This window comes from Ascaphus truei, chromosome 7, assembly GCF_040206685.1.
Source record: "Ascaphus truei isolate aAscTru1 chromosome 7, aAscTru1.hap1, whole genome shotgun sequence".
Taxonomy (NCBI): domain Eukaryota; kingdom Metazoa; phylum Chordata; class Amphibia; order Anura; family Ascaphidae; genus Ascaphus; species Ascaphus truei.
Genome location: NC_134489.1, coordinates 2,513,519 through 2,523,094, shown reverse-complemented (window position 1 = coordinate 2,523,094; position 9,576 = coordinate 2,513,519).

The window sequence follows — 9,576 nt, the reverse complement described above, 5'->3', positions numbered from 1 at the left end:
GTATCTGAGAGAGAGAGAGAGTGTGTCAGAGAGAGAGAGTGTGTCAGAGAGAGAGAGAGAGAGAGAGAGTGTCTGAGAGAGAGTGTATCTGAGAGAGAGAGAGTGTGTGTGTCTGAGAGTGTGTGTGAGAGAGAGTGTGTCTGAGAGAGAGAGTGTGTGTCTGAGAGAGAGAGTGTGTCTGAGAGGGAGAGAGAGTGTGTCTGAGAGGGAGAGAGAGTGTGTCTGAGAGAGTCTGAGAGAGAGAGAGAGAGAGAGAGAGAGAGACTGTCTGAGAGAGAGTGTGTCTGAGAGAGAGAGTGTGTCAGAGAGAGAGAGTGTGTCAGAGAGAGAGAGTGTGTCTGAGAGAGAGAGAGTGTGTCTGAGAGAGAGTGTGTGTCTGGGAGAGAGAGAGAGAGAGAGTGTCAGAGAGAGAGAGTGTGTCTGAGAGAGTGTTTCTGAGAGAGAGTGTGTCTGAGAGAGTCTGGGAGAGAGAGAGTGTGTCTGAGAGAGAGTGTGTCTGAGAGAGAGAGAGAGTGTGTGTGTCAGAGAGAGAGAGAGAGAGAGTGTGTCAGAGAGAGAGAGAGAGAGAGAGAGAGTGTGTGTGTCAGAGAGGGAGAGAGTGTGTGTCTGGGAGAGTGTGTCTGAGAGAGAGAGAGTGTGTCTGAGAGAGAGTGTGTCTGAGAGAGAGAGTGTGTCTGAGAGAGTCTGAGAGAGAGAGAGTGTGTCTGAGAGAGAGTGTGTCTGAGAGAGAGAGAAAGTGTCAGAGAGAGAGAGAGTGTGTCTGAGAGAGAGAGAGTGTGTCTGAGAGAGAGAGAGTGTGTCTGAGAGAGAGTGTGTGTCTGAAAGAGAGTGTGTGTCTGAGAGAGAGTTTGTCTGAGAGAGAGTGTGTCTGAGAGAGGGTGTGTCTGAGAGAGAGTGTGTCTGAGAGAGAGAGTGTGTCTGAGAGAGAGAGAGAGAGTGTCTGAGAGAGAGAGAGTGTGTCTGAGAGGGAGAGTGTGTCAGAAAGAGAGAGTGTGTCAGAGAGAGAGAGTGTGTCAGAGAGAGAGAGAGTGTCAGTGAGAGAGAGTGTGTCTGAGAGAGAGAGAGTGTGTCTGAGAGAGAGAGAGTGTATGTCTGAGAGGGAGAGTGTGTCAGAGAGAGTGTGTCTGAGAGAGAGAGAGTGTGTCTGAGAGAGAGAGAGTGTGTCTGAGAGAGTGTGTCAGAGAGAGAGAGAGAGAGAGAGAGAGAGTGTCTGAGAGAATGTGTCTTAGAGAGAGAGAGAGAGAGTGTCAGAGAGAGAGAGAGTGTGTGTCAGAGAGAGAGAGTGTGTGTGTGTCTGAGAGAGTGTCTGAGAGAGAGAGAGTGTGTCTGAGAGAGAGAGTGTGTCTGAGAGACAGAGTGTGTCTGAGAGAGTCTGAGAGAGAGAGTGTGTGTCTGAGAGAGTGTGTCTGAGAGAGAGAGAGAGAGAGTGTGTGTGTGTCAGAGAGAGAGAGAGAGAGAGAGAGAGAGTGTCAGAGAGAGAGAGATTGAGTGTGTGTCAGAGAGAGAGAGAGAGAGAGAGAGAGAGTGTCTGAGAGAGTCTGAGAGACAGAGAGTGTGTCTGAGAGAGAGTGTGTCTGAGAGAGAGAGAGAGAGAGAGAGAGTGTCAGAGAGAGAGAGAGAGTGTGTGTCAGAGAGAGAGAGAGTGTGTGTGTGTCTGAGAGAGTGTCTGAGAGAGAGAGAGTGTGTCTGAGAGAGAGAGTGTGTCTGAGAGACAGAGTGTGTCTGAGAGAGTCTGAGAGAGAGAGTGTGTGTGTCAGAGAGAGAGAGAGAGAGAGAGAGTGTCAGAGAGAGAGAGATTGAGTGTGTGTCAGAGAGAGAGAGAGAGAGTGTCTGAGAGAGTGTGTCAGAGAGAGAGAGAGAGAGAGAGAGTGTGTGTGTCAGAGAGAGAGAGAGAGAGAGAGAGTGTCAGAGAGAGAGAGATTGAGTGTGTGTCAGAGAGAGAGAGAGAGAGTGTCTGAGAGAGTGTGTCAGAGAGAGAGTGTGTCTGAGAGAGAGAGTGTGTATGAGAGAAAGAGAGTGTGTCTGAGAGAGAGTGTGTCTGAGAGAGAGAGAGAGTGTGTCTGAGAGAGAGTGTGTGTCTGAGAGAGAGAGTGTGTCTGAGAGAGTGTGTCTGAGAGAGTGTGTCTGAGAGAAAAAGAGTGTGTCTGAGAGAGAGAGTGTGTCAGAGAGAGAGAGTATGTCTGAGAGAGGGTGTCAGAGAGAGAATGTGTCTGAGAGAGTCTGAGAGAGAGAGAGTGTGTCTGAGAGAGAGTGTGTCTGAGAGAGAGAGAGTGTGTCAGAGAGAGTGTGTCAGAGAGAGAGAGAGAGTGTCAGAGAGAGAGAGTGTGTCTGAGAGAGAGAGAGTGTGTCTGAGAGAGAGACAGTGTGTGTCTGAGAGAGAGTGTGTCTGAGAGAGAGTGTGTGTCTGGGAGAGAGAGAGAGAGTGTGTCAGAGAGAGAGAGTGTGTCTGAGAGAGTGTTTCTGAGAGAGAGTGTGTCTGAGAGAGAGAGAGTGTGTCTGAGAGAGAGAGTGTGTGTCTGAGAGAGAGAGAGAGTGTGTGTCTGAGAGAGAGAGAGAGAGAGAGAGAGTGTGTCTGAGAGAGAGTGTGTCTGAGAGAGAGTGTGTGTCTGGGAGAGAGAGAGAGAGAGAGTGTGTCAGAGAGAGTGTGTCTGAGAGAGTGTTTCTGAGAGAGAGTGTGTCTGAGAGAGTCTGGGAGAGAGAGAGTGTGTCTGAGAGAGAGTGTGTCTGAGAGAGAGAGAGAGTGTGTGTGTCAGAGAGAGAGAGAGAGTGTGTCAGAGAGAGAGAGAGAGAGAGAGTGTGTGTCAGAGAGGGAGAGAGTGTGTGTCTGGGAGAGTGTGTCTGAGAGAGAGAGAGTGTGTCTGAGAGAGAGTGTGTCTGAGAGAGAGAGTGTGTCTGAGAGAGTCTGAGAGAGAGAGAGTGTGTCTGAGAGAGAGTGTGTCTGAGAGAGAGAGTGTCAGAGAGAGAGAGAGTGTGTCTGAGAGAGAAAGAGTGTGTCTGAGAGAGAGAGAGTGTGTCTGAGAGAGAGAGTGTGTCTGAGAGAGTCTGAGAGAGAGAGTGTGTGTCTGAGAGAGTGTGTCTGAGAGAGAGAGAGAGAGAGAGTGTGTGTGTCAGAGAGAGAGAGAGAGAGTGTCAGAGAGAGAGAGATGCAGTGTGTGTCAGAGAGAGAGAGAGAGAGAGAGAGAGAGAGTGTCTGAGAGAGTGTGTCAGAGAGAGAGAGTGTGTCTGAGAGAGAGAGTGTGTATGAGAGAGAGAGTGTGTCTGAGAGAGTGTGTCTGAGAGAGTGTGTCTGAGAGAATGAGAGTGTGTCTGAGAGAGAGAGTGTGTCTGAGAGAGAGAGAGTGAGTCTGAGAGAGAGAGTGTGTCAGAGAGAGAGAGTTTGTCTGAGAGAGGGTGTCAGAGAGAGAATGTGTCTGAGAGAGTCTGAGAGAGAGAGAGTGTGTCTGAGAGAGAGTGTGTCTGAGAGAGAGAGAGTGTGTCAGAGAGAGTGTGTCAGAGAGAGAGAGAGTGTCAGAGAGAGAGAGTGTGTCTGAGAGAGAGAGAGTGTGTCTGAGAGAGAGTGAGTGTGTGTCTGAGAGAGAGTGTGTCTGAGAGAGAGTGTGTGTCTGGGAGAGAGAGAGAGTGTAGTCAGAGAGAGAGAGTGTGTCTGAGAGAGTGTTTCTGAGAGAGAGTGTGTCTGAGAGAGAGAGAGAGTGTGTCTGAGAGAGAGAGAGTGTGTCTGAGAGAGAGAGAGTATGTCTGAGAGAGGGTGTCAGAGAGAGAATGTGTCTAAGAGAGTCTGAGAGAGAGAGAGTGTGTCTGAGAGAGAGTGTGTCTGAGAGAGAGAGTGTGTCAGAGAGAGTGTGTCAGAGAGAGAGAGAGTGTCAGAGAGAGAGAGTATGTCTGAGAGAGAGAGAGTGTGTCTGAGAGAGAGACAGTGTGTGTCTGAGAGAGAGTGTGTCTGAGAGAGAGTGTGTGTCTGGGAGAGAGAGAGAGAGTGTTGTCAGAGAGAGAGAGTGTGTCTGAGAGAGTGTTTCTGAGAGAGAGTGTGTCTGAGAGAGAGAGAGTGTGTCTGAGAGAGAGAGAGTGTGTCTGAGAGAGAGAGTGTGTATGAGAGAGAGAGAGTGTGTCTGAGAGAGTGTGTCTGAGAGTATGAGAGTGTGTCTGAGAGAGAGAGTGTGTCTGAGAGAGAGAGAGTGTGTCTGAGAGAGAGAGTGTGTCAGAGAGAGAGAGTATGTCTGAGAGAGGGTGTCAGAGAGAGAATGTGTCTGAGAGAGTCTGAGAGAGAGAGAGTGTGTCTGAGAGAGAGTGTGTCTGAGAGAGAGAGAGTGTGTCAGAGAGAGTGTGTCAGAGAGAGAGAGAGTGTCAGAGAGAGAGAGTGTGTCTGAGAGAGAGAGAGTGTGTCTGAGAGAGAGTGAGTGTGTGTCTGAGAGAGAGTGTGTATGAGAGAGAGTGTGTGTCTGGGAGAGAGAGAGAGAGTGTGTCAGAGAGAGAGAGTGTGTCTGAGAGAATGTTTCTGAGAGAGAGTGTGTCTGAGAGAGAGAGAGTGTGTCTGAGAGAGAGAGAGTGTGTCTGAGAGAGAGAGAGTATGTCTGAGAGAGGGTGTCAGAGAGAGAATGTGTCTGAGAGAGTTTGAGAGAGAGAGAGTGTGTCTGAGAGAGAGTGTGTCTGAGAGAGAGAGAGTGTGTCAGAGAGAGTGTGTCAGAGAGAGAGAGTGTCAGAGAGAGAGAGTGTGTCTGAGAGAGAGAGAGTGTGTCTGAGAGAGAGACAGTGTGTGTCTGAGAGAGAGTGTGTGTCTGAGAGAGAGAGGAGAGAGAGAGAGAGAGAGAGAGAGAGAGAGAGTGTGTCTGAGAGAGAGTGTGTCTGAGAGAGAGTGTGTCTGGGAGAGAGAGAGAGAGAGAGTGTGTCAGAGAGAGAGAGTGTGTCTGAGAGAGTGTTTCTGAGAGAGAGTGTGTCTGAGAGAGTCTGGGAGAGAGAGAGAGTGTGTCTGAGAGAGAGTGTGTCTGAGAGAGAGAGAGAGTGTGTGTGTCAGAGAGAGAGAGAGTGTGTCAGAGAGAGAGAGAGAGAGAGTGTGTGTGTCAGAGAGGGAGAGAGTGTGTGTCTGGGAGAGTGTGTCTGAGAGAGAGAGAGTGTGTCTGAGAGAGAGTGTGTCTGAGAGAGAGAGTGTGTCTGAGAGAGTCTGAGAGAGAGAGAGTGTGTCTGAGAGAGAGTGTGTCTGAGAGAGAGAGTGTCAGAGAGAGAGAGAGTGTGTCTGAGAGAGAGAGAGTGTGTCTGAGAGAGAGAGAGTGTGTCTGAGAGAGAGAGTGTGTCTGAGAGAGTCTGAGAGAGAGAGTGTGTGTCTGAGAGAGTGTGTCTGAGAGAGAGAGAGAGAGAGAGAGAGAGAGAGAGAGTGTGTGTGTGTGTCAGAGAGAGAGAGAGAGAGAGAGAGAGAGTGTCAGAGAGAGAGAGATTGAGTGTGTGTCAGAGAGAGAGAGAGAGAGAGTGTCTGAGAGAGTGTGTCAGAGAGAGAGTGTGTCTGAGAGAGAGAGTGTGTCTGAGAGAGTGTGTCTGAGAGAGTGTGTCTGAGAGAGTGTGTCTGAGAGAATGAGAGTGTGTCTGAGAGAGAGAGTGTGTCTGAGAGAGAGAGAGTGTGTCTGAGAGAGAGAGTGTGTCAGAGAGAGAGAGTATGTCTGAGAGAGGTGTCAGAGAGAGAATGTGTCTGAGAGAGTCTGAGAGAGAGAGAGTGTGTCTGAGAGAGAGTGTGTCTGAGAGAGAGAGTGTGTCAGAGAGAGTGTGTCAGAGAGAGAGAGAGTGTCAGAGAGAGAGAGTGTGTCTGAGAGAGAGAGTGTGTGTCTGAGAGAGAGTGAGTGTGTGTCTGAGAGAGAGTGTGTCTGAGAGAGAGTGTGTGTCTGGAGAGAGAGAGAGAGAGTGGTGTCAGAGAGAGAGAGAGTGTGTCTGAGAGAGTGTTTCTGAGAGAGAGTGTGTCTGAGAGAGAGAGAGTGTGTCTGAGAGAGAGAGAGTGTGTGTCCTGAGAGAGAGAGAGAGAGAGAGTGTGTCTGAGAGAGAGTGTGTGTCTGGGAGAGAGAGAGAGAGAGTGTGTCAGGAGAGAGAGAGTGTGTCTGAGAGAGTGTTTCTGAGAGAGAGTGTGTCTGAGAGAGTCTGGGAGAGAGAGAGTGTGTCTGAGAGAGAGTGTGTCTGAGAGAGAGAGAGAGTGTGTGTGTCAGAGAGAGAGAGAGTGTGTCAGAGAGAGAGAGAGAGAGTGTGTGTGTCAGAGAGGGAGAGAGTGTGTGTCTGGGAGAGTGTGTCTGAGAGAGAGAGAGGTGTGTCTGAGAGAGAGTGTGTCTGAGAGAGAGAGTGTGTCTGAGAGAGTCTGAGAGAGAGAGAGAGAGAGAGAGAGTGTGTCTGAGAGAGAGTGTGTCTGAGAGAGAGAGAGAGTGTCAGAGAGAGAGAGAGTGTGTCTGAGAGAGAGAGAGTGTGTCTGAGAGAGAGAGAGTGTGTCTGAGAGAGAGTGTGTATCTGAGAGGGAGTGTGTGTCTGAGAGAGAGTTTGTCCGAGAGAGAGTGTGTCTGAGAGAGAGTGTGTCTGAGAGAGAGTGTGTCTGAGAGAGAGAGTGTGTCCTGAGAGAGAGAGAGTGAGAGAGAGAGAGAGAGAGAGAGAGAGAGAGTGTGTGTCCTGAGAGAGAGAGAGTGTGTCTGAGAGGGAGAGTGTGTCAGAAAGAGAGAGTGTGTCAGAGAGAGAGAGTGTGTCAGAGAGAGAGAGTGTGTCAGTGAGAGAGAGTGTGTCTGAGAGAGAGAGTGTGTCTGAGAGAGAGAGAGTGTGTCTGAGAGAGAGAGAGAGAGAGAGTGTGTCTGAGAGAGAGAGAGTGTGTCAGAGAGAGAGAGAGAGAGAGTGTCTGAGAGAATGTGTCTGAGAGAGAGAGTGTATGAGAGAGTCTGAGAGACAGAGAGTGTGTCTGAGAGAGAGTGTGTCTGAGAGAGAGACAGAGTGTCAGAGAAAGAGAGAGTGTGTGTCAGAGAGAGAGTGTGTGTGTGTCTGAGAGAGTGTGTCTGAGAGAAAGAGAGAGTGTGTCTGAGAGAGAGAGTGTGTCTGAGAGACAGAGTGTGTCTGAGAGAGTCTGAGAGAGAGAGTGTGTGTCTGAGAGAGTGTGTCTGAGAGAGAGAGAGAGAGAGAGAGAGAGAGAGAGAGAGAGAGAGAGTGTGTGTGTGTCAGAGAGAGAGAGAGAGAGTGTGTCAGAGAGAGAGAGATTGAGTGTGTGTCAGAGAGAGAGAGAGAGAGAGAGAGTGTGTCTGAGAGAGTGTGTCAGAGAGAGAGAGTGTGTCTGAGAGAGAGAGTGTGTATGAGAGAGAGAGAGTGTGTCTGAGAGAGAGTGTGTCTGAGAGAGAGAGAGAGTGTGTCTGAGAGAGAGAGTGTGTCTGAGAGTGAGAGTGTGTCTGAGAGAGTGTGTCTGAGAGAGTGTGTCTGAGAGAGTGTGTCTGAGAGAGTGTGTCTGAGAGAATGAGAGTGTGTCTGAGAGGACAGAGTGTGTCTGAGAGAGAGAGAGTGTGTCTGAGAGAGAGAGAGAGTGTGTCAGAGAGAGAGAGAGTGTCTGAGAGAGAGTGTGTCTGAGAGAGAGAGTGTGTCAGAGAGAGAGAGAGTGTGTCTGAGAGAGAGAGAGTGTGTCTGAGAGAGAGAGTTTGTCTGAGAGAGTGTTTCTGAGAGAGAGTGTGTCTGAGAGAGTCTGGGAGAGAGAGAGAGAGTGTGTCTTGAGAGAGAGAGTGGTCTGAGAGAGACGAGAGAGAGAGTGTGTGTGTCAGAGAGAGAGAGAGTGTGTCATGAGAGAGAGAGAGAGAGAGAGTGTGTGTGTCAGAGAGGGAGAGAGTGTGTGTCTGGGAGAGTGTGTCTGAGAGAGAGAGAGTGTGTCTGAGAGAGAGTGTGTCTGAGAGAGAGTGTGTGTCTGAGAGAGTCTGAGAGAGAGAGAGAGAGTGTGTCTGAGAGAGAGTGTGTCTGAGAGAGAGAAAGAGTGTCAGAGAGAGAGAGAGAGTGTGTCTGAGAGAAAGATAAGGAGAAGAGGAGTGTGTCTGAGAGAGAGAGAGTGTGTCTGAGAGAGAGTGTGTGTCTGAGAGAGAGTGTGTGTCTGAGAGAGAGTTTGTCTGAGAGAGAGTATTTCTGAGAGAGAGTGTGTCTGAGAGAGAGTGTGTCTGAGAGAGAGAGTGTGTCTGAGAGAGAGAGAGAGAGAGAGAGAGAGAGTGTCTGAGAGAGAGAGAGTGTGTCTGAGAGGGAGAGTGTGTCAGAAAGAGAGAGTGTGTCAGAGAGAGAGGTGTGTCAGAGAGAGAGAGTGTGTCAGTGAGAGAGAGTGTGTCTGAGAGAGAGAGAGTGTGTCTGAGAGAGAGAGAGAGTGTCTGAAAGAATGTGTCTGAGAGAGAGAGTGTGTGAGAGAGTCTGAGAGACAGAGAGTGTGTCTGAGAGAGAGTGTGTCTGAGAGAGAGAGAGAGAGAGAGAGAGAGTGTCAGAGAGAGAGTGTGTGTCAGAGAGAGAGAGTGTGTGTGTCTGAGAGAGTGACTGAGAGAGAGAAAGTGTGTCTGAGAGAGAGAAGTGTGTCTGAGAGACAGAGTGTGTCTGAGAGAGTCTGAGAGAGAGAGTGTGTGTCTGAGAGAGTATGTCTGAGAGAGAGAGAGAGAGAGAGTGTGTGTCAGAGAGAGAGAGAGAGTGTCAGAGAGAGAGAGATTGAGTGTGTGTCAAAGAGAGAGAGAGAGAGAGTGTCTGAGAGAGTGTGTCAGAGAGAGAGTGTGTCTGAGAGAGAGAGAGTGTATGAGAGAGAGAGAGTGTGTCTGAGAGAGAGTGTGTCTGAGAGAGAGAGAGAGTGTGTCTGAGAGAGAGTGTGTGTCTGAGAGAGAGAGTGTGTCTGAGAGAGGTGTGTCTGAGAGAGTGTGTCTGAGAGAATGAGAGTGTGTCTGAGAGAGAGAGTGTGTCTGAGAGAGAGTGTGTCTGAGAGAGAGAGTGTGTCAGAGAGAAGAGAAGAGTATGTCTGAGAGAGGGTGTCAGAGAGAGAATGTGTCTGAGAGAGTCTGAGAGAGAGAGAGTGTGTCTGAGAGAGAGTGTTTCTGAGAGAGAGAGAGTGTGTCAGAGAGAGTGTGTCAGAGAGAGAGAGAGTGTCAGAGAGAGAGAGTGTGTCTGAGAGAGAGAGAGTGTGTCTTGAGAGAGAGAGAGTGTGTGTCTGAGAGAGAGTGTGTCTGAGAGAGAGTGTGTGTCTGGGAGAGAGAGAGAGAGAGAGAGAGAGTGTGTCAGAGAGAGAGAGTGTGTCTGAGAGAGTGTTTCTGAGAGAGAGTGTGTCTGAGAGAGAGAGAGTGTGTCTGAGAGAGAGAGAGTGTGTCTGAGAGAGAGAGAGTGTGTGTCTGAGAGAGAGAGAGAGAGAGAGTGTGTCTGAGAGAGAGTGTGTCTGAGAGAGAGAGAGAGAGTGTGTGTGTCAGAGAGAGAGAGAGAGTGTGTCAGAGAGAGAGAGAGAGAGAGAGTGTGTGTGTCAGAGAGGGAGAGAGTGTGTGTCTGGGAGAGTGTGTCTGAGAGAGAGAGAGTGTGTCTGAGAGAGAGTGTGTCTGAGAGAGAGTGTGTGTCTGGGAGAGAGAGAGTGTGTCAGAGAGAGAGAGT